The sequence below is a fragment of the Geotrypetes seraphini genome, chromosome 8 (genome assembly GCF_902459505.1).
Source record: "Geotrypetes seraphini chromosome 8, aGeoSer1.1, whole genome shotgun sequence".
In the NCBI taxonomy this organism is placed as follows: Eukaryota; Metazoa; Chordata; class Amphibia; order Gymnophiona; family Dermophiidae; genus Geotrypetes; species Geotrypetes seraphini.
The window spans coordinates 144210848-144232751 of record NC_047091.1 but is presented as its reverse complement, the minus strand read 5'-3'; the positions used below and the strand labels follow the sequence as shown (position 1 = coordinate 144232751).

At 44.1% G+C, this 21904-nt stretch overlaps 1 long non-coding RNA gene across 2 annotated transcripts in view; it reads right to left on the bottom strand.

The window, feature by feature from the left end:
• Positions 1-21659, bottom strand: part of LOC117364708 — an 84914-nt gene extending 63255 nt beyond the window's left edge. Inside the window, exons 1-2 of one of the 2 annotated variants that reach the window (XR_004540301.1) lie at positions 21397-21659; positions 8007-8099 (exon numbers count right to left, since the gene is read on the bottom strand). This is a non-coding gene — a long non-coding RNA (uncharacterized LOC117364708). The remainder of the gene's footprint in view (positions 1-8006; positions 8100-21396) is intronic. The other variant, XR_004540302.1, reaches the window with a different exon arrangement.
• Between the last annotated feature and the right edge of the window lie 245 nt (positions 21660-21904).

The window sequence follows — 21904 nt, the reverse complement described above, 5'->3', positions numbered from 1 at the left end:
GTAAGAAGGAAGGTATTTGTGGTTTTAAGCCTTATTCAGGGATTTCTTGAAGAGTATAGTTTTTATTTCCTTTCTGAACATCTTGTAGTCTTGGGTTGTTATCAGTAGGTTGGAGATTTGGTTATCTAGTTTTGCTGCTTGAATGGCTAGTAGGCCATTGTGTTTTTCTATGCCTTGTAGAGGTAGTTTGGATGAAGCGGTTGTTTAGGTAGTTTTAAATAGTATACAATAGAGGTTTTTTTTTTTAATTGAATTTATTAATTGTTACAGCAAATAACAAGTTCAAGAAAAATAAACAAATACACAGGAAATTAAAATAAAAATAGATAATAGTCTTTAAGTCCACATTATTGGGGGCTGGCTATTCCTGATTCATCCTTTAACAAGCAATAATTAAACATCATCAGTATATTCAACACAAACACACTCTAGAGTCAAACATAATAATAATTCCATTTATCATTCCATCTCAACCTCTACGTTAGTAACAGGCAAAGTGTCCAACTTGGGTTTATCTATAAGAAAATTTTCTAAATGAGTTGGATCTAAAAAAATATATTTGGTATCTTGATATACCACCAAACATTTGCAGGGAAATTTAAGAAAAAATGAAGCACCTACACTCAAGGTTTTATCCTTAAGTTGTAGGATTTGCTTCCTCCTGTGTTGTGTCTGCTTAGAGACATCTGGGAAAACATTTATCTGTTGACCACAGAACATAGCAGTTTTATTTAGAAAATACAATTTAAGAATATCTTGTTTTTCCATCTCAGTTTTAAATGTGACTAATAATGTTGCTCTTTTGGCTTTATAGTCTTTAGATGATTCCAGGAATTGGGAAATATTCAAACTGTCAGGAGACACTAATTGATCTTTCCCCCCCCCCTTCTTCTGAAATCTTTATTATACTACTGGATAAATAGTAAAGATTATCTGGACAAAACCTTTCTAAACCAGTATAAGATAGTACATCTTTTAAATACATTTTAAGTAATTCTAAGGGAGAAAGAAAATGAGATAAAGGAAAATTCAGAAATCTGAGGTTCCTAGATCTCAAAGCATTCTCCATTTTCTCCAACTGTAAATGTAATAAGGTATTATCTTTTACTTGAGATATCATACAAGACTGCATTACAGAGACAGATGATTCTATTTTATCTAATTTTTCCCCATATTAACCAACTGAGTATCATGCTCAGCCACTTTATTCGTTATTTCTGAAGAAAACTTACATAATTGCACTACTGTGCCCTGTAGTGAACTCTCAATTCTATTAACAACAGTCCAGATATCTTGCAAAGTAATTGGTTTATTGCCCACCTCAGGCCTTTGAATAGGTCCGGTAGGCATTGAAACAGGAAAGACCATAAAGGAATGTTCCCCTATAGAATTATTTTTAGAGTCCAACTCTGAAAGTAATGGGGAGGCTAAGTCCAGCCCTGACTGGGAAATGGATTCAGCCTTCTCCGATAATGCTGTTAAAGGTTGAGGTGGAGGCGTGGGTTCGCCAGATGAAAGAGAGGCAGATTGGGAACAAACATCAGTCTTACCTTCAGATATCGCTTGTAAAGCTGAAAGATGACGATCCATAGGTCCATAGACATTAGAAGGTGATGAAGAAATAATCTTGGCTTTGCGCTTCCCCATTATTCTTCCCAATTACTCCTCGCTCCTCCTGGCTCCAAAGAGGCTCCAAAGGGGCATGTCCTGCCCCTTTGGCCATGCCCCTTCGGCCACACAGCCTTGGGCATGCGTCCGCGGGCCGTGTTCCGCGGCTCACCTCGTTCTTATCCCGAGGAGAGAGGACCTATCCTCGATCGGCAACTGCCGGTAGTGGGCTGCAGGGGTGCTTGACTGGAGAGTGGGACCTCCGGCAGGAGACAGTCAGCCCTCTTTCTCCGCGGCTCACCTCGTTCTTATCCCTAGGAGAGAGGACCTCTCCTCGATCGGCAACTGCCGGTAGTGGGCTGCAGGAGTGCCTGACTGGAGAGTGGGACCTCCGGCAGGAGACAGTCAGCCCTCTTTCTCCGCAGCTCACCTCGTTCTTATCCCGAGGAGAGAGGACCTCTCCTCGATCGGCAACTGCCGGTAGTGGGCTGCAGGGGTGCCTGACTGGAGAGTGGGACCTCCGGCAGGAGACAGTCAGCCATACAATAGAATTTAAAGTGTATTCTTTCCTGGATTGGAAGCCAATGTGAATCGATGTATGCCTCTGTAATGTGGTCATGTTTCTTCAACGAGTAGACAAGTCTCAGAGCTGTGTTTTGAATTGTTTGTAGTTGTTTAATCATTATTGCAGGGCAGGGGAGGTAGAGGAAGTTGCAGTAGTCTAGTACAGTGGTGCCTCGCACAGCGAACGCCTCGCACAGCGAACGCTGCGCACAACGAACTTTATGTCTTGATTCGTACAACGGACTTCGTTTCACACAACGAAGTCCGGGGTTCCTGCGGGGTTGGATCGCAGCGGGGTTGGTCGAGCCGCGAGGGTAGTCTCCTTCTCCTTACCTGCCCTGTCGCAGCACACAGCCGAACGGAAATCTTCCCGATGTCAGCGCTGACGTCGGAGGGAGGGCTTAAGCAAAGCCCTCCCTTCCTCCGACGTCAGCGCTGACATCAGGAAGACTTCCGTTCGGCTGTGTGCGGCTGCGGCAGGGCAGGTAGGAAGAAGGCAATGGCGAACGAAAGAGGGGGGAGGGGGCGGTCCGCCCCGAAGAATGTGCACAGCTGGTCAGGTCCCCCGATCGACCGACAACAGGCCCGGCCGACAAACCTCCCTGCCCTGTAGCCGCGAATCTAAATTACCTCTTACAGCAGCTTCAATAATCCAACTGCTGTAAGAAGGTAATTTAGATTCGCGGCTACAGGACAGGGAGATTTGTCCGACCGGGCCTGTTCTGTTGTCGGTCGGGTGCAAAAGCGCCACAAAGGTGGAGGCAGGGAGGGAGGAAAGGTGGAGTGGAGAAAGCACATGTTGGAGCAGGGGATGAGAGGGAGGGAGAGAAGGGGAAATATTGGACAAGGGCAGAAGGGATGCTAAATCATAGGGTGACAGGCAGAGAGAACAACAGGAAAAAGAGTGGAAGCAATCTTGAACCCTGAGGGTGAGGGCAGAGAGAGGTGGTGAGAGGATTGATCATGGGGAGAGGGACAAAAGGGAATAGAGATGGGATAGGAAGATAGTGGAAGTAAAAGGACAGGGAGATGTATGTTTTTAGATGTATCTAAATAAAAATAATAACAAAAAATTTATCTTTTTTATGTCATCTTAGCATATTTTATGCTGCAGAACGAATTATTTTTTTTTACATGTATTCCTATGGGAAAACGCGTTTCACATAACGAACGTTTCACATAACAAACTTGCTCCTGGAACCAATTAAGTTCGTTGTGTGAGGCACCACTGTATACTTAGGATTAGAGATTGTACTAAGAGCTGAAATTGTGTTCTTTCGAAGAATTTTCGGACTTGTCTAAGGTTTCTCATAACTGCAAAAGATTTCTGTATTGTTTTGTTTATTTGTGGTTGCATGGTGCAGCTTCTATCAATAGTCATACCTAGTAGTTTTAGGGTGGTTTGAAAAGGGTATTTGATTGAGTTGATTTCTAAATTGGTTGTGGCTGGGACTTTGTTATTTTCTAGGAGGATGAATTTGGTTTTGTCTGGGTTAAGTTTCAGTATGTGGTCTTCCATCCAAGTCGTTACTGTAACTAGTATTCAGTGTAGTGTGTCTGTCATTGCGTGCTTTGGTTGGTTGAAAGGTATAATGAAGGTGATGTCATCTGCATAACTATAAGAGGTTAGGCCTTGTTTGTTCAGGTAAACACCAAGAGAGGCTGTATATAGGTTGAAGAGAGTAGGGGATAGTGGAGATCCTTGTGGTACGCCGCAGGGGTTGGACCAAGGTTTGGATTTTTCTTTGTCTGATTTTACTTTGTATGTTCTGGATTTTAAGAAACCTTCAAACCATGAGTATACTTTATCTGAGATGCCTATTGAGTCCAAAATTTCGAGTAGGATGCTATGGTCTACCAAGTCAAATGCAGCCGTCAGGTCCAGCTGTATGAGAAGCATTTTTTTTTCCAGTGCTGAGGTGTTGTCTTGCTGTGTTGATAAGGGAGCCTAATAGTGAAGTTAGTTCTGAAGCCAGAGTAAGTTATGGTCTTCAAGATAGTTGGTGAGGAGTTTGGCTACTAGTCCTTCTGTTAGTTTGATATATAAAGGTATTGAGTCTATTGGTCTGTAGTTGGATGGTTGGTCTGTTGGTCCTTTTGGGTCTTTTAGGATTGAGGTGATGATGATTTCACTGAGTTCCATCGGGAAAATGCCTTCTGTGAGCATGGTTTTTATACAATGTAGGAGTAGAGTAAGGAACTTAGTGCTCGAGGATGTCAGGAGATATGGTGGGCAGTGGTTGAGTTCACAGGAAGCATGGCTGTACTTATTGTAGAGTTTGTTGAATTCAGACCAATGTATCTTGGGGAATTGGGACCAAGTTCTGTCTGCAGCAGATGATTCATTTTCTGTGGGAAGTGTTGTGACATCAATTAGGTGGGCTGGGGTACTATTGAAAGTAGCTCTGGTGTTTGTAATTTTATTCTTGAAGTGTTCTGCTAGGAGGGTGGCTGAGGGGGAGGGGTTATTGTTAGTGGTCATATAGAGTTTGGCGTCAGTTAAATCTTTTAATATTTGGAATAGTTTTTTGGTATCTTGGGTTTCCATGCCTATTAGGTTGGTGTGGGGTAATTTTCTCTTTTCTTTTAATAGAAGTTTGTACTGTTTGTTAATTTTTCTCCAGGCAGTTTTTATGTGATCTTGGTTGGTTTTTTTCTCCATTTTCTTTCCAGTTGTCTACATTGTCTCTTGAGTAGGAGTAATTCGCCGTTGAACCATTGGTCTGATCGTCTGCTGGTTCTGGTTTTGGTTCGTAATGGGGCTTGTTTGTCAAGGATGTTATTGCTCAATTTTCCCCAGTGTGAAATGAAGGCATGGGCCTAGGAAATGACGTCAGAAGAATGTTAAAAAGGTATGGGGAAGGGGCATGCCTGCGTGGCAGGAGAGGATAGAGGCAGAGTGTGTGGGGGTGGGGTGGGGCAGAGAAGGGATCAGGTACATGTGTATGGGAGGGGGCGGAGAAGGAGGGGGGAAGAGGATGGGTGATGGCGCCCAGGGCAGACCAACCCCCTGCCCCCCTTACTATGCCACTGGGCCTCCTTATAGTTACAGTACTGCCAGCATAGCTATTGATCTCAATGAGATAAACAAGCACACTCATTGCATCAAGATGTGGTCAATTAGGGGGTAAAAAACATTATTATAATTGTTACACATTATTATAAATCATTATTATTAATAGTAGTGTTAATATGAGTATGAATAATAACAATAATAATAATAATACTTTACAATGTAAGCTAATGCGGCACTGTACATTTATCAGGATGTTCATGATTTATCCCTTCATGAAAGAAGAAATACTTGGTCTGCAATTAATGTCAAGCAATTAAGGCAAAGTCCCAATAACTATAAAGATATTAATGTTCCAAAAATTAAGCATTACTTGATATTAAAGGGCAATAGGATTTATATAAAAGTCTACATTATAAGTACCACGGTGCACCATGATTATATAATTTAATCAAAGCTGATCTAGCGAATACCACTTAAATTATATTGCAGATTGGTGCTAAAAATGTGTCTAATTAAATAAAAGAAGTTTAGAAGTTCAGTTTATGAAGAAAGCTTTATGTCACCTTCAGAAAAGACTGGGGGGGGGGGGGGAATTAAATGACACTGATCTAGTCTTGGGTCTTACCCAGTAAAATCAGGACTGGATCAGCTTCTCTTAGACAATGGTAAAAACTGGTTACTCCAATTTTCAAGGAAAAAAAAAAAAGAAAGGAAATTAAAAATTTTGGAAAAAAATATTCTAAAGTTGCTTTTGCTCCTCCCCAGGAATTTGATTGATTAGTAGCCCAAGTGTTTCTTCCCCCCCCCCTTCCCCTCCCAATAAAACAGCCTATTTTCTATACTGTTCTCCCAAGAGGGGTCAGAAGGGAAGGGGTAAAACGCAGACCTCATGGACCTGAGGGACCTCGCGGATCTAAAACCGCAGGTCCTTAAAAATCTGAGGTCCGTGCCACTTGTAGTTAGTTTCTGGCTCTGACAGACCTCGATGACAATTTAGTAGGGAGGGAAAAGTATTAGGATCCGTCAGCGCTAAAATGTCATCGAGGTCTGTCAGAGCTGTGGACCTCAGATTTTTAAATTTACTGGGGCTGCAGGAAATCAGTGTTAAGGATTCGTTTTAGAGCCGCTCCAGCTCTAGTCTCTGACTCTGACAGACCTCGATGACATTTAGCGCTGACAGATCCTAATACTTTTCCCTCCCTATGCTGAGACGGATCCGTCAGCGCTAAATTGTCATCGAGGTCTGTCAGAACCAGAAACTAACTACAAGTGGCACGGACCTCAGATTTTTAAGGACGTGTGGTTTTAGATCCGCGAGGTCCGTGAGGTCCATGTTTTACCCCTTCCCGGGTCAGAATGGTTTACATGAATATATTCAGGTACTCAAGCATTTTTCCCTGTCTGTCCTGGTAGGCTCACAATCTATCTAATGTATCTGGGGTGATGAGGGGATTAAGTGACTTGCCCGTGGTAACAAGGAGCAGCACAGCTTTGAACCTACAACCTCAGGGTGCGGAAGCTATAGCTTTAACCACTGTGCCACACTGCACCATACCATTTAGCTGGCTATCTGCTAAGTACATAAAGCCCAATGACATATATAATATTGCATGGCATAAAAATATGTATTAAATAATAAAAGTATAAATTTGGAGAAAGCGAACACACAAAAAAGAATACATTGTTCATAAACAAAACCAGCAAATAATTAAATAAATCCATCATTCAATAGCAAATCACAAGCAGCACAGGTAAAAAAACATGGTGTATCAATGAATCCAGCAACTAACTAAAGTATTCCTTAATACACTAATGCAAGATGAATGTTTAAATAATAGTTAAAAGGAAATACGTAGAGGGGCATAATAAAAAAAAAAAAGTCTAAGTCTCCTTTTGGCCTAAGGCCCTAAATGCTGAAAGTAGCAACAGGGAAAATGTCCATTCTAAAAAAAAAAATGTCCAAAATGAGGGGTTTTTTTTGAGAATGACCTACCTATACATTCAGCAGTTTAATCGCCCAGACCACCGCTACATCTAAGCTTAGAACACATTATCAAGCAAAAAACTGCCCAAGTCTCAAACACCCAAAACAAGACCTTTTAGGCGAAGGAGGGGCCAGTCCTTCACCTAAAGGCTGGATTCTGTAAACGGTGCCTGTCAAAAACAACACCGTTTACAGAATCCCCCCCCCTCGCAAAGATTGCGGCAGGAGATATGCCGCGATTGTGATCCCCCCTGAACTACCGCGAATCGCAGCATCTCTTCTGCCATGGTTCGCGGCAGTTCGGGGGGGGGGGGGGTGGAGATCGCGATCATGGCATGGGAGACGAGCCATCTCTCCTGCCGCAATCATTGTGGCAGGGGATGGGCAGGTTGCCGGGGCTGCTGAGCTGATCACGGCAGCTGCGATCAGATCAGTGGCCCCTATTTGGAACTTCTACCTGTTTTGACTTGGTCTAAGTCAAAACGTATAAGTTTCGACTGGGCAACCTGCTAAAGTACGACTAAGTCTAGGTCGGCCCACCTCCCACCCTTTCCCCTCCTCTAAAAACGCCTCTTTTCGCTCTAGGTGTTTAGAGGCAGCATAAAGGCCTAAGCTGGTTTTAGATACATCTAAAACCAGCTTTGATTATCGGTACTTGGATGACCTGGCTTTTTGATCGTCCAAGTACCAATTTAGGTCACTTTTTGAACGTTTTTAAACATTTTTTTTTTATTATGAGCCCCATAGAATACGTAAAAAACAAACAGAGAGACTGCATAAAAAAACCAAAAAGTGTATGGCATACAAAACAAAATAGTAGAAAAATACACGCACCTTGGGAGTCTTCAAAATGATAGAAATTGATGTATCCACTAATATACTAGCTTCAAAGTAGCTGGTACAGTGTTGTGGGTGATCAGAAACAATCTAGCAAACCAAACCAAGTCCTATTAGACTGCTTATAAGACGAAAATGCAGCAACAGATTCTGTGCCAAAGAACAAATAACAGACCCTGCTAAAAATTCTTTTCGAGCTTTTAAAGCTCAATGAAGCAGCAAGATATGTATTATAAAAGTGGTGCAAGAAACACTCTTACCTCCCTTTCCCTAAGGCGCGCTATGCTTTTTAGTGCGTGATAAATATTAGCGCGCGCAAATCACGCGCTAAGCGTTAATGCATGCATGTCATCCTATGGACGCGTTAGCAGTTAGCACATGCGTTGATCTAGCGTGCGCTAAACGCACACTAAAATGCTTAGCGCACCTTAGTAAAAGAGGGCCTTAGTTAAATTTCTAAGTGAAAACATGAAAAGTAATGTACACAAAACCGCTAACCAATACATCATGAAAACACCATTACGTGCAGGAGCATCTGCCAGAAAAAGATCGGGATGCTACATGAAAAAGCCGCTTTTAAGTGGCAAAACTTGTTCAAACAATGAATGTCATTGGGCTTTATGCATTTATTTATGTGCATTGTCTTTTATATATATCAGTATGGTTTTGCTATTTTATGTGTCATTGTTTTTGTATTTTATTCATTGGCAAAAGAGATTTTAATCATTACTGATCATTTTGTGGTTTCGATTTATCATGTGTTGATGCTAGTGTTTTGTTGCAGCATTATTTATTAATTGTAGACTCCTGAAGCAGGCCATTTTAGCCGAAACATGTACATGGCGAGTCATTGAATTTCTGGATGAATAAAAGGATATAGATAGAGTCCACCAGTAGAGAATGACACGGTGGTGGTTTACCCGCGGCCACTGCATTTTAGCCGCGGGTCACCCGCCGAAAACGGGGAAGAAAACTAGCAGTCGCTGCGGCGACGGAGACAAGGCCATTCACCGCCCGCGGGGCGGTGAATGGTCTTGTCCCCGCAGTGAGGCATGAAGGATCGCGCGATCCCCGCAGCTCACACCTGCCTGCCCAATCGATTCTAGTGTTTAGCCAGCTCTCTCCCTTCTCCTCACCTTAGTTTGTAGATTTTCTTTTTCGGCGACCCGCACGCTATCAGAGAGCCGCGCACGCGCGGCTGCTCAGTGTTCAATCTTCTGCTCTGACGCAACCGGAAACAGGAAGTTGCAGCAGAGCAGAAGATTGAACACTGAGCAGCCGCGAGTGCGCGGCTCTCTGATAGCGTGCGGGTCGCCGAAAAAGAAAATCTACAAACTAAGGTGAGGAGAAGGGAGAGAGCTGGCTAAACACTAGAATCGATTGGGCAGGCGGGTGTGAGCTGCGGGGACCGTGCGATCGCTAGTGTTCCCGGCTCAAATTGGAAGGAGGGAGTGAAAGGGAAAGGGGATGAAGTCGGAAAGAAAAACCCACAGCAGGAAAGAAAGGGAAGGACTGGCAGGTGAGCCAGATGCTAGAAGCAGGGGGGGGGAAAGAAAGAGGGAAAAAAGCTAGATGGGGTTTGAAAAGAAGAGACACACTGGTATGGAAGAGGAAGATAGGGGAAATCTGGACACAGGAAGGTAACAGAAAGAGGGGAAATTATGTGCATGGGGCATAGGGACAGAGACATAAAGGGGACATGCCATGGGGATGGTATATGGACACAGGGGGGGGCAATGGCAGATACATATGGGAGATATTAGAAATGGGGAAAATAGGAGCACAGAAGCGAGATGGTTTGTGGGGATGGGACAGGGACCGAGCTCGCAGGCTCCAGTGGCTTGCACAAATTACATTGTAACGTGCCATGAAAATAAGAGGGAGGAAGGTAGATAGATAGGCCATGCGAGAGAAGCTGAAGGGTGGTAGAAAGGAACAGATGGTAAAGGAGGGAGGGAAGGGTGGTGGTGGAAAGGAATAGGACAGACATTGAAGGAGGGTGGAGAGGAACAGACCCCGAAGGGAAATGTGGAAGACAGAATGGGAAGAAGACAGATGCCAGACTATGGTGGAACGGAGGGAAGAAGATGGGTGCTAGACCAATTGGGGGGGGGGGGGTTAAGGGAGAGGCACAGTAACAGCAAATGGAAGACGCAGAGAGAAGACACACAGTGGATGGAAGGAATTCAATGAGAAGATGTGGAAAGCAGAAACCAGACAACAAAGGTAGAAAAAAAAATTATATTTATTTATTTATTTTTTGCTTTAGGATAAAATAGTATATTAGTTGTGTTGATAAAAATTTATAAACAAAGCCCTGCCAGCTGAACATCTCTTTCTCTAGTTCAGCAGCAGGAACTTTGATTTATAAGAAAGGAATAAGCTAAATATTACAGTACTAAGGCTTATATGGATGCAGTGGGGACGGTGACGGGGCGGTGAATGGGATGGCAGTGGCGGTGACGGGGCGGTGAAAGGGATGGCGGTGACGGTGACGGGGCGGTGAAGGTAACGGCGGTGACGGGGCGGTGCAGAGGATGGTGGGCCGGTGACGGGGCGGTGACGGGGACAGATTTTTTCCCCGTGTCATTCTCTATCCACCAGTCTATATAGGACATTTCCACTCCTTGCTTTGCGACTTTGAGTTTGTGGATTTGGTTCTCCTGTTTTATACCTAGCCTTTTTGGTATGCCACTTCGCCCTGAGCAAATCTTCTGCAGCTGCAGTAGAGATATAGAGCTCCTTTTACGAAGCTGCGTTAGGGCTTTAACGTGCGGAATAGTGCGCTACCTTGCCATGTACGCTAGACCTTAACGCCAGCATTGAGCTGGCGCTAGTTCTAGAAACGTAGCACACGGTGTGGCACGTGGTAATTTTCCTGCGTGCGCTAAAAACGCTAGCGCACCTTAGCAAAAAGCGCCCATAAAGTTTACGGGTTCTCTTCTCTCCTCTGGAGTTAACAGCAAATTATTGGGATAAATTGGTATTGATTGCCACTATCTGGCACCGGTTAGCATTTGAGCGCAACTGACCTTAGTTCCTATGTTAGAAGTTGTGCATGCTAATTCCATCATGGAGGGGCATGGGTTGGTCAGGGGCATGCCTAGGGATTAGGCACACAGGTTACAGACTAGTAGGAGTCAAGCACTTAACATCCAGTAGTTACTGACCAGCACTTAACACCAGCTTTTGACATAAGAACATAAGAACTGCCATCTCCGGATCAGACCCTCGGTCTATCAAGTCTGGCGATCCGCACACGTGGAGGCCCCGCCAGGTGTACACCTGGCGTAATTTTTAGTCACCCATATCCTTCTATGCCTCTCGTAAGGAGATGTGCATCGAGTTTGCTTTTGAATCCTAGGAGGGTCGATTCCGCAATAACCTCCTCTGGGAGAGCATTCCAGGTGTCCACCACTCGTTGCGTGAAGTAGAACTTCCTGATATTTGTCCTGAACTTGTCCCCCCTTAGCTTCATTCCGTGTCCTCTTCTCCGCCTCAAATTGGACAAAGTAAATAATTTTTTCTGCTCTATTTTATCGATTCCTTTCAGTATTTTGAAAGTCTCGATCATATCCCCTCGCAGTCTCTTTTTCTCAAGGGAGAACAATCCCAGTCTCTTAAGTCGTTCCTTGTATTCTGAGTTCTCCATACCTTTTATTAGCTTCATTGCTCGTCTCTGCACCCTCTCCAGCAGTTTTATATCCTTCTTTAGGTTGGGAGACCAATGTTGGATGCAGTATTCCAAGTGGGGTCTGACTATTGCTCTATAAAGCGGCATAGGTGTTCAAGCCTAAAGTTAGGTGCAAAACTGTCATACCTGAATTGTTTAAACGTAAGATGTCAAATTATTTACCATCTAGGTCTCTGCGTTCTGAGAACTCAGCGTTATTAAAAACAAATGTTAATCTAAAATATGCTGAGACCAGTAAAATGGCCTTTTGCTGTGCGGGGGGGGGGGGAGGGGGTGTCAAATGGTGGAATTCACTTGTAGATCAATTCTGAAAATGTCATGATAAGAGTAATTTCAGAAAACTATTAAAAACGGAGCTATTTGTTAATGCATTTTTCTAGGAACTCATCTTTGTGGTTGTTCTTTTGATGGGCACTTCACGTGATTTTCTGATGATTATATGTTAATGTTTGCTTGATTTTATTTGTTTTATTGTATTATGTATGTAACAATATGTAAACCATTTAGTCTTAAACGGTATTAAATTTTTTTAAATAAATAAGTATGTGCACTGTGCTGTTCTATGATATACGTAGCATGGAGGTGCATTAGCATGTAACTGCAAGGGGCGGAGCATGAGGGTACGGGTGTGTCTCCAACTTACACATTATAAGGTAGCTATTCGGCCAGCAGCGGTGAGTATTATTTAGCCAACTCTGGCACTATCCCCAGATATTAATCATTGTAAACCGCATAGAACTTCACGGTACTGCGGTATATAAACTGTTATTATTATTATATTCAATGCCAGGCCGTGTCTGGACACTGGCACTGAAATCCAGTTTGTGCAGGTTAATGGCTGAATGGCCCACGCTGCTCCCCACGCTCATAGGAACTCTATGAGCGTCGGGACCACCACAGGCCATTCAGCGTGGCTCCCCATGCTAGAAACTGCTAGCACAATTTAATAGAAGAGGCCTATAGACATCCAGAATAGAGAAAAAGCACTTTAAATGTAAAATAAATTAATTAAATCCGTCATAGTACATTGGAACTAAAAAAAATCATAATGTTAGAAGAATACTGGATTTATGTACATCACTAAATCAGAGACCATGTCACAGCACCACTCGGAGCTCAACCTGTCAAAATAGTTGTTCTTATCGTTTTCAGTTTGACAGTTTATGTATGCCTTTAATGTCTGTGGATACACTGAACCCATTACTGAGATGAGCAGATACATTTGCACCCTGAGGAATTCTAGGTAGATGACTGAAGTATGCAAACACCGCTTCAAAGTGAGTCACTCTTTTGAACTTTATTGAAACAATTAAGAAAGGAGCACAGAGGAATAGAGAGATGTGTGTTTGTTCTTTGCAGAATCCATGCGCAGATGCCCTCCTGAGGCGGCTCCGAGCATAAGAGGTTGGGGACAGGGCTGAGGCCGTGCGACTTGGGTGGGGCTTGGTGTGCACTTGAGTGGGGCTTGGTGTGACTTGGGTGGAGCTTGGGGAACTGGGGGGGGGGCCTTATGGGGGCCACGAGTCCAGATTTTACAGTCATAAAATCTGGTAACCCTACGTGTGACCCAATGAATGCCCTTACATAAAAATCTCCTCCACTACGTTCTCTTGCATATCTCCTCAAACCTTATACCTCTACTCATTCAGATCCCCTTTCTACTCATTCAGAGCCCCCATCCACTCAGCCCCACCAGTGGCTGGAACATAAGGACGGTGCTGGGCGGACTTCTATGGTTTATGTCCCAGACATACCAAAGAAAAACCTTGATAAAGTATATTACAGTATATCCCATTCATTGTTGGTTTAATCATGAATTGATAATGAGTGTGACTTGGGCAGACTGGATGGACCTTTCAGGTCTTTATCTGCTGTCATTTACTTTGTTACCACTTACCCATAACTTCAACTCACTCAATCAGCTTCACACTCACTCACTGAGCTTCAAGATCCACTCATAACTCCATTGGTTCTCTTACTGGGTTTCAAGACCCATTCATTACCCAATCTACTCACTCACTGAGCTTTACCACCAAATCATAACCTCATCTACTCACACATTCAACTTTAAGATCCATTCAATCACTTACCGTGCTTCACCACCTACTCATAACCCCATTCACTAACTCAGCCCCAGACCCATTCATAACCCCATTCACTCAGTCACTCAGCCACATCACAAATTCAAAAATCCCATCACTCATTCAGCCTCGTCAATAACTCATAACCCTCACTCGTTCATCAACCTCATCACCTACTCAGCCTCATCCATTCATAGTCTCATCCACTCAACCTCACTACCTCCTCATAACGCTATCTACTTACTGAACTGCACCGTCTACCCATAATTCCATTTGCTCACTCACTCAACCTTCCCACCCACTCATAACTCCATCTACTAACTCAATCCCAACACTCACAATAATCCCATCTACTCACTTGCTCAATCTCACTGCACACTCATAATCTACTCACAGTGCCCTATATCCCACTCATAACTCCATCCACTCACTCAGCTTCACCACCTACCCTAACCTATACCCTCACTCACTTACTCAAGCCCACCAACCACTCATCAGTGAAGTGCACCATTGTGCAACACTTTGAACATATACTTTTCAGCTTGTTTCTGCACCATCATTCCAATCACATTTCTTGGCAATTCACAATAATTGAAAGTTTATTAGCAGACATTCAAGCATGCTGATTTATGTGCTAAGTGATATAATGATTCTGTGACAGGTAGATTAACACTTAATAGTTATTTAATACCAATAAAAAATAATTGTTTTATGACACTGTAAATGATGTTGGTTATGGTACTTGAACTTTGAAATGTAAGTGCAGTTTTTCTCCTAGAATGTTTAATGACATTTTCAAAAGGGTATGGATGTTTGAAAGATTTTATTAGTTTTTTATTCTTCAGGGTATAATTTTAAGGCAGCATTTTAATCTGTGGCGATGACTGTCAGGTTTAATGCTGACGCGATGGATTGTTTTATCAGTGACTGCCAATAATAATAATACAGCTGATACTCAGCTGGGCTGGTCAGCATTATTTTTAAAATGCCAGTCACTGTGTCAGAATTAAATCCAAATACACTGAAATCCAGATTCAGCACTAACCGCCAACATTTATCTGGACATCAGTGATATTCAAGATATTTGCCCCAACTTCAGAATAGCTACAGGATAAAGCTCAGACAGCCTTTCTGCTATTCTAACTTGAAAGGTATTAACGTAGAACAAAATCTTTTCCAGAGAAAGGAAAATGGTAAAACCAGAGGACATAATTTGAGGTTGAGGAGTGGGAGACTCAAGAGCAATGTAAGGAAATTCTTCTTTACGGGGATGCCTGGAATGCGCACCCGAGAGAGGTAGTGGAGAGAAAAACGGTGACCGAGTTCAAAATAGCCTAGGATGAACACAGAGGATCTAGAATCAGAAAATAATAGTAAATATTGAAGAACTAAGGCCAATACAGGGCAGACTTTCACGGTCTTTGTCTGTATATGGCCATTTGGTGGAGGATGGGCTGGGGAGGGCTTCAATGGCTGGCAGGGTGTAGATGGGCTGGAGTGAGCTTTGATGGAGATTTCGGCAGTTGGAACCCAAGCACAGTACCGGGTAGAGCTTTGGATTCTTGCCTAGAAATAGCTAAGAAGAAAAAAAAATTAAATTGAATCAGGTTGGGCAGACTGGATGGACCATTCTGGTCTTTATCTGCCGTCATCTACTATGCTACTAACTTTGGGGTCCTTGTATTAAGCTGCATTAGGCACCAACACATGCCTAACACAGTTTAAAATGACGCGCTGTGGGATGCTTAAAAGAAGCAGAGGTGGACCCACAGATTTTTAGCAGCCAGTCACAGGGCCATGTTTTGGCAGTAAGCCACCTGCTTCAGGGTAGAGAATGACACAGGGACAAATTTTTCCCTGTCCCCATGGGAACTCATTGTCCCGTCCCGGCAAGTTCTTTTCCTGTCCCTGCCCCGTTCCTACAAGCTCTGTCCTCATCTGCACAAGCCTCAAACACTTTGAAATCATAAGTAGCAACATTCTAGAGCTCAGATTGTGATGTCATAATGCCTCATTCCACCAATGCCTAAGCTCCGTCCTCATCTGCACAAGCCTCAAACACTTTGAAATCATAAGTAGCAACATTCTAGAGCTCAGATTGTGATGTCATAATGCCTCATTCCACCAATGCCTAAGCTCCGTCCTCATCTGTACAAGCCTCAAACACTTTAAAATCATAAGTAGCAACATTCTAGAGCTCAGATTGTGATGTCATAATGCCTCATTCCACCAATGCCTAAGCTCCATCCTCTTCTGCACAAGACTCAAACACTTTAAAATCATAAGTGTCCACGGCTTGAGTATTAAGGCAGAGCTTACAGAAATGGGGCGGGGACAGGGACAGCGACAAAACTCGCTGGGAAGGGACAGGGAAATTGAGTTCCTGCGGTGATGGGGAAAAATTTGTTCCACTAGAAATAAATACTCAAGGATTAGGGCCCTAATATATCCCTTATTCACTCAAAAACAAGCCCCACACGGACAAATGATACACACACCCAGCAACACTACAAGGCCTTACTTACAACCCACAACATTCACACTCCCCTTTCTCTTTAGGGAGTGTGAATGTTGTGGGTTGTAAGTAAGGCCTTGTAGTGTTGCTGGGTGTGTGTATCGTTTGTCCGTGTGGGGCTTGTTTTTGAGTGAATAAGGGAAAAATTTGTTCCCCGTGTCATTCTCTACTTCAGGGGTCCAGGTGCTCTTTAAAATTGTAAAGGAAAGCATTGAGGAAACAAACAGTTCCACTGATGGAAGGCCATAAAGGAATACTAGAAAATGCAACCACTTCAGGCTCTGACAGATAAGTCAAGCGCAGGAAAATTAAAAAAAAACAAAACAAAATCTTGCTAGTTAGAAGAACACCTTGACCCCTGAAGGCGGCAGCTTACTGTCAAACCATAGCTCCCTGTTAGTTCTTTTCAATTTTGAGTGCTTTGGATATAGACTTTTAAATTACTTACGCCTGGCTGCTGGAAGTCTTTTGGTCCACCTCTAATTCTTTTAAGTTTTCTCACATAGGGGTTTTTCCTTCCCATTTCTCTGGGTTTTTTTTTTTTTTGTGGGATGCTAAGTTTTCTTTAGTGGAGCAGACGGTGGGTGTTCCTATGATAATCAGTTAACACACCTATATTACTACCATTTTCCCCCCAAAATAAGACCTACTCCGAAAATAAGCCCTAGCAGAATTTTCGGGGTAGGTCTTAATATAAGACCCACCCCATAAATAAGCCCTAGTCCCGGGATTCGCCGGCAGTTCTCCTTCCCTCCCTCCCATCCCTTGTGCAGCAGAACCCTTGAGCGAGCAACCCCCCCAAGCAACTGTACCCGCTGCGCGGCCAAACCCCCATCCTTCCCTCCCTCCCAATCGAACCCTGACGACTGCAAGCGAGCCCTAGTACATACCTCCCTAAGCAGCGTCAGGCCGGCAGCACTCTTAACAGGCAGCTTCGGCCTTGTCCAGAGTGAACGGCAGCGTGACCTAAACAGCAGCTTGAAACCTTTATGCCACATTTGTTCAAACAGGAAGCAGCTTGGCTGGTAGGGGACTAAGAGAGATGCGCTGGTAGCCTGGGGGGAAGCCCATCCAGAAAAGTTTGCCCAGGGCCCCATAGGGGCGTCAGAGAGATGATGTTGGATGGGTGAGGTGGGGGGGGGGGGGAATAAGAGAGAGACAAAAGAGATCCTGAATGGCTGTGTGAGAAAACATTAGAACACAAGAACAGTACAGAGAACAGGAGAGTAAGAAATTGGATAAAAGATGGGACTTTAGGAGACTGAGGAAGGAGAGTAAAAGAGAGTGCAATGGGTTTGATTTGGTTTGGTTTATTTATTTACTAGTCTTTAAGCCTGTTACATTAACGGGTGCTAGAATAGATGTGTCTGTCTGTGCTTCTTTATCTCTCTCTCCTTGGCCGCTGTCTGTATCCTTCTGTCTCCCCCTCCCCCCCCCCCGAGCAAAGCTGTCTGCCCCCAGCACCCACCTCCCCCCCAAATGTCTCTCCATGGCCCTCTTCTGCCTTCTCCCCCCAGAGCAAAGCTGTTTGCCCCAAGCACACCCCAAAGCAGCCCCCTTTCCCTATCTCTCCATGGCCCCTTCTGTCTCCCCCCAGCACACCCCTCCCCCCAAAGCAGCCCCCTATCCCTCTCCCTGTCTCTCCATGGCTCCTTCTGTCTTCCCCCCCAGAGCAAAGCTGTTTGCCCCAAGCACACCCCTCCCCCCAAAACAGCCCCCTTTCCTTCTCCCGCTGACTCTCTCTCTGGTCCCCTTTCTCTGTCTGTCTTTCTGTCCCTCTCCCTGCCCCTGTGTCTTTCTTTCTTTCTGTCTCCCTCCTTCCCGCTGTCTGTATGTCATTTTTCCCCATTTCCCTGTGCAGCAGCATTTTCTTCCCACTTCCCTATGCAGCAGCAACAGCATTTCCCTCCTATTCCACCCCCTTTCCTGTGTAGAACCAGTAGCAGCATTTTCCCCCACTCGCCGTTTCCCTTCTCTTACCTTCTGTTCCCTGCTCCGTTCGGCCCCTTCCCCTTCTTTTACTGCCGTTGTCGATCTGGCCTGCTCCTGACCCTCCCACCGCCGACAAACCTCGGCGCTCCAGCGGCGTAGGCAGCACTTTAAACACGCTGCTTCGCGGCCTTCTACTGGTGATTTCCTCTGCCGCGTCTGTCTCCGATGATGTCATTAGAAACGCAGCAGAGGAAATCGGCAGAGAAGGGCGCAAAGCAGCGTGTTTAAAGTGCTGCCTACGCCGCTGGAGCCGGGAGGCGACGGAAAGGGCAGGGGGTGCTAGCGGCCGGCAGGTGGAGAGCAGGGAAGGGCGCGCATGTGAACTTGTCTTGCCTTGTGAGGCCAGACCGTAAGCCGCGCATGCGCACTTCCTATGGGTGCTACAGCTCACGGAAAATGGACGCACGCATAGGAAGTGCGCATGCGCGGCTTACCGTTTTATTATATTAGATATCCCACCCTTATCCAGGGCGGGTTACAAACTTACATACAAAAATATAAAATTACATACAAAATACAAACCAGATCGACATCAAACACACCTACTAAAAAACAGAAATACAAACAATAAAATGTGCAGACAAGCAGCACATTACTGTCATCATCTCTACTTCATTAAACAATCTCGTACCCTGTATTTCATCTGGCAAAAAAAATATGCCATTTGAGCAATCTCTTAGAAGTGAAAAAGGAGATGAGGGACTAGAAGTTGAGAGAATGAGAATAAAATTAAGTGGGTAGATATAAATGCGGAGAAGAGACAAGTGTGTGGGGGTGGGGCAACATAAAACAAAAGATCAGTGCCAGACTGACTACAGCAGTGACCATGTCGGCTGAAAACTGACACAAGCCATTCTCCATAACAATGCTATTCTGCCCTATTATTGTATCACGGATGCAGGACCTTCTTTTCAGTTGTTGTACACATGTCTGACATAGAAAACTTCACATTCAGTGTTAAACAGAAGGATGAGGGAATATTTCAGCCAATTGGCATTTTTTAATGTCACTCTAATTAGATTGTGAGCCAAATTCAAATTAAAAAAAAAAAATATATTTCCTTCCAAGGTTTCTCTCTGTCAGGGGTGTCAAAGTCCCTCCTCGAGGGCCGCAATCCAGTCGGGTTTTCAGGATTTCCCCAATGACTATGCATAAGATCTATTAGCATACAATGAAAGAAGTGCATGCAAATAGATCTCATGCATATTCATTGGGGAAATCCTGAAAACCCGACTGGATTGCGGCCCTCGAGGAGGGATTTTGACACCCCTGCTCTAAGTGAAACTTCTACGGCGGTCTATATTTTCCATAGCCTCATAAGCCTTGGTCCCAATATTGCAAATGCTACTTTTGAGTTTCCTTGTCCAAGCACATTCAGACTTTCATTGTGTAAGCAGTAGTTTGGGATAATTATCTAATGCTCTCTGTGGTCTCAACCATTCAGACTCAGCTGGTGGTGCTTCTCCTCTGTGAGGCTCTAATGTGCATTTTATATGCTCCCAAGCAAACTGCTCTTCTTCCTGCTGGAACCCAACTGTCTTGTAATTTTGCTGCATCATGCTTTGCCTATACTTTCAGTTGATGTTCTGTCTATTCCCATGGTTTTATTTTCCCCCTTGCCTTAAAGCAGGGGTGTCCAATGTCGGTCCTCGAGGGCCGCAATCCAGTCGGGTTTTCAGGATTTCCCCAATGAATATGCATTGAAAGCAGTGCATGCACATAGATCTCATGCATATTCATTGGGGAAATCCTGAAAACCCGACTGGATTGCGGCCCTCGAGGACCGACATTGGACACCCCTGCCTTAAAGCCACCTTTACTCAGGGATAGAGGGAGCTTCTTACAACTCCTAGGGCTCCTTTTACTAAGATGCACTAGCGGTTTTAATGCGCGCTACATAGAGCTTGCATTAGAATTTTTTGTTTAGCGTGCGCTAAAAATACTAGTGCACCTTAGTAAAAGGAGCCCCTAGTTGTTCTATTTTGGTTCCCCTCACTACCACTACCTGGGTAAATGAGCCAGCCGGCTTGCGATTAAAAGGATATGCTGATGGATCTTTGGGTTTATGTGGCTGTCAGAAACTATTCTGTTTTAACATGAGCTGCTTAGCTGCCCCCCCCCTCCCCTCCAGAAACTGCTGCTCAAGGCAACTGCCTATTTAACCTAACGGTTACTCTGGCTCTAATTAGGAGCCTTAAAGGTCTGGGGAAAAAGCTTAGAAACAGTGTGCATCAGCCCCAAGAAAAACTGCAGGAAGCAAAAGCTTACGTAGAAGCTGAAGAAGATTTCCTCAATGTAAACGTCATTGAGAATTCTTCCCATAATGTACAGTTAGTTTCATGTAGTCTCGGAGCCATTCCTGCCCCTTGAAAGGCCAAAGAGCAACTGCCTAAATGTTCCGGCAGTAGGAAAATCTCACATGCTGGCCATTCCATGACTACTTGGGCAGTTTCTCACTAAGGAAGAGCATAATTGCCTCAGCTGTCTGTGAACATAAAGACTCTGACCAAACTCCTGCTGGAGCCTCTGACAAGTAAGGAGAGTGAAATAAATAAAATACTGTAAATATATGAGATTTTCTCCCATTACATTAATAGAGGGATGCAGGTGTTCCGTGGAAAAAATATAAACTTAAATAAGAAACTGAAGCATTTAATAGATTTTCAATGAGGCTCTATAGCATAATGTTTTTATCACTAGAGGTTGCTTAAGGGTGAGGATAAGAACATAAGAATTGCTATACTGGGACAGTCCGAAGGTCCACCAAGCCCAACAGTGGCCAATCCAGTTCCCAAGTATCTAGCTAGATCCCAAATAGTATAATAGATTTTAAGCTGCTTATCCTATGTGGACACACTTCTCTGCCTCTCTCCCCCCGAAAAAGACATATCTACAGAACAAAGAGCTAATTATAGCTGTACAAACTCATGCAAGAAATGAATGATTACAGCTAGTTTTAACAGATGTCCATGTGACCATGCAGATAATTAAGTGCCATCTGTTATTGATCAGATGTTCCCTGTGAGAGGATTGTATATTACGAATAGATTGTTAGGGAATTAGACCCTAGAATCATAGGTTCAAAGGAGGAGAAGGAGCTCTTACCTGAAAAAGAGTGGTCAGAGTTGCAAGGGAGTTGATACTCCATCTACTGCCTCTAACCCTACTGGAAAGACGTCCTGCGTGATGTCATCATTTTGCGCCAGCAACTATAAAACCTCAACTTGACTGCGGCACATGGCATGCAGTTGCGAGCCCATAGTAACATGCCCAAAGGGGCGTGACAAAAGAGGCAGGCCTACTACTACCGTAGTAAAACAATTTATTATTTCTATAGCATTACCAGACACATGCAGCGCTGTATATTAAACATGCAAGAGATGGTCCCTGCTTGAACATCTCTTTGGAGCCCTTTTAGAGCCACATTGGAGCTTTATTGAGGAGGAAGGATAAACAACCAATAAGAGCCCCTGAACAGTGAGTAGACAAACTGTCTTATTGGTTGGGACCGGTATGGGGAAAAGGAAGGCTAAATTGAATAATATATTACTTCCCCAAGGAGGAACTATATAAGGCCCTATGGCAGGGGTGGGCAACTCCAGTCCTCGAGGGC